The following is a 2,854-nucleotide window of genomic DNA, read 5'->3' on the forward strand; positions in this document are numbered from 1 at the left end:
CCAACATTTATATATGGTTTTCTTGCATGAAATCAAACTAGAAAATAAAGCTGTTGAGATCAGTATCTGTTAATGATTGGTATAACCAAATGGGAAGGGAAGCCTGGAAGCATTTCATTTGTTTGTGTTATATCAGCTTCCCCCCTCCATGAATTATAACCTTCCATGTAGATATTTAGAACAACTGTTATACTCTCCTGGGAGGAAGACATTTAAAACATCAAAATATGACACCATTTACAAGCCTGCAATAGACTTTAAAAATAACTCTAACTTTCAGTCTTAATATGAATTCTATCCAGGGTTAAGCTACCTGCTCAGGCTCACACAGCTAGAAAATGCCTGAGACCTAATTTGAACCCAAAATCTTCTGACTCCAGGCCTAGCCCTTTGTGCTACCTAGTGGCCCCCTGCAATTGACATTTTACATGCTGGGCAAGGCACTTAACCCCTATTGCCTAGCCCTTACTGTTCTTCTACCTTAGAACCAAAACACAGTATTGAGTCTAAGATAGAAGCTAAGGGTTTAAAAAAAAAAAAAAAAGTGCTATAGTAGATGTAGGGGGTGGCTTCCAAAATGGAGTCAGGTACCGGCTAAGGAATCCAGAGACTCAAACACACAAGGTTTCCTTCAAGGCTGGAAATATCCATCTCAGGATTACCTATCCTCAGGAAAACACAAAGCAGAGAAAGACAACTAGTACTTTGAGATCCAGTCTTAAGCTCCTTTAGGTCAGTGCATATGCTTGAGGCCATGTACAAATAGCTCAACTATTTGTTGAGTACAATAAATCAACTGCTGATGATTTCTGGGCAGGCTTCAGAGTTCAGGCAATAGAGGCTTGGGCCACCATGTTGGATGGCAGGCTGCTTCAGAAATAGCCTGGCTGTACCACAGGACTATCCCACCCCTCCTAGGAAATCCCAGAGAGAGTAATGCCATATGTTTTAGAGAGAGAAAGGAAAAAAGGGAGAGCAGGGTGCCCTGGGAGAGGGGAGGGGAAATCATCATCAAAACACTATTTGGGGCTTATTGCATTAATCCAAAAAAGTTTTTCAACTCTGAGTCAGCAAATATGACCCACTGGAAAGGACTAGAGTAAACTTGTCAGCAGGAGGGACTCAGCTCCATGGAGTATATTCTAGACAAAATTAATTGGGGGAAGGGCTCCCTTGATTACATCCAAATTATATAACTTTTTAAAAATAACCCTTATTTTCTCTCTTAGTATCAATTTTAAGATAGAGCAGCAAGCCAGGTTCACACAACTAAGTGTCTGAGGTCAGATTTGAACCCAGGTCCTCCCAATTCTAAGCTGAGTGGTCTATCTACTGAGCTACCTAGCTGCCCTGTATTATAACATTTTTCCTCGGCTCTTTCAAGACTTTCTCAAGAGAAATAAATCATGCAATGAAGGTAGAGACAGGTTTATTGGTGTCCATGCCTAGCCATAAAGTAGACAGTAATCCTCTAGAGTGATGAATATTGTCATCTATATTACTGCTAATTTACATCCTATTTAGTAATAGCAAAATATGTACCTTGATGTACCCATTTGGCTGCCAGGTACTTACTAAATGCTTTTTTTAAAATTTGCTTTTTTTTTTTTAAACCCTTAACTTCTGTGTATTGGCTCCTAGGTGGAAGAGTGGTAAGGGTGGGCAATGGGGGTCAAGTGACTTGCCCAGGGTCACACAGCTAGGAAGTGTCTGAGGCCGAATTTGAACCTAGGACCTCCTGTCTCTAGGCCTGACTCTACTAAATGCTTTTTAAATAACTGAATGAATGAAAAAGAGGAAGGAACCCTCCTCCCCTCGCTGATCCAGGGATCAGTGAGTATACTGGACATAGGCCTGATATGGAGTCAGTATATGGGCTTGCATCTCAGGCTTTTTTTTTAAATTTATAAACTCTTACACTCTGTCTAAGAATCAATACTAAGTATCAGTTCCAAAGTAGAAGAGCAGTAAGGAGTAGGCCATTTGGGGTTAAGTGATTTACTAAGGGTCATTATCTGAGGGCAGATTTGAACTCTCACCCTCCTGTCCCCTGGCTAAGCTCTCTATACACTGAGCCAACCTAGTTGCCTCTGACTAACGACTTTTGCAACAAGTAATCTTCATCAGTTAGTGCACTTCTTGCCCCTGATAAGTCTAGTGTCCTTTCCATATCTGTGCATTCTTTAAATGTCACTGGAGTTAAGGACAAACTCCATGAGGCAAGCACCTGAGGTCTGGGGCACTGTGCTGGATGGACTGCTTGTTTCAGAAAAAGCAGGACTGGACCACAGTACTGCTGATTCTCATCTCACCTGATTTATGCTTACTACAATAAGTGCCTCCAGCCTTGTAACCAAGAGGATTTCTTTCTAGGATCTTGTCATTTGAAGTCATGCGCTGATAAGCTAGCTTCATAGCTAATACTTCATTTTTAAGTGTCAGCCATTACTGCCAGTCAGTCAATAAGCATTTAAATACCTATGTGCCAGACACTGTGCTAAGGGTTGGGGATACAAAGATAGGTAAAAGATAGCCCCTTTTTCCAAGGAGCTCAGTCTAATAGGGGAGACAATGTGCAAACAACTGTGTATACACAAGATATAGACAGGGGAAATTTGTATTTCTCTGATTGTTAGAGGTTTTGAATATCTTTATATGATTTTCAATGGTTTGTTGAATTTTCCTTTCCTTCTCACTCTCACTCTCCCCATCTCCCCCTCCCTCTTTTCCTTCCTTCCTTCCTTCCTTTCTTTCTCTTTCTCTCTCTCTCTCTTTTCCTTCCTTCCTTCCTTCCTTCCTTCCTTCCTTCCTTCCTTCCTTCCTTCCTTCTTTCCTTCCTTCCTTCCTTCCTTCC

The sequence above is a fragment of the Gracilinanus agilis genome, chromosome 1, assembly GCF_016433145.1.
Source record: "Gracilinanus agilis isolate LMUSP501 chromosome 1, AgileGrace, whole genome shotgun sequence".
In the NCBI taxonomy this organism is placed as follows: Eukaryota; Metazoa; Chordata; class Mammalia; order Didelphimorphia; family Didelphidae; genus Gracilinanus; species Gracilinanus agilis.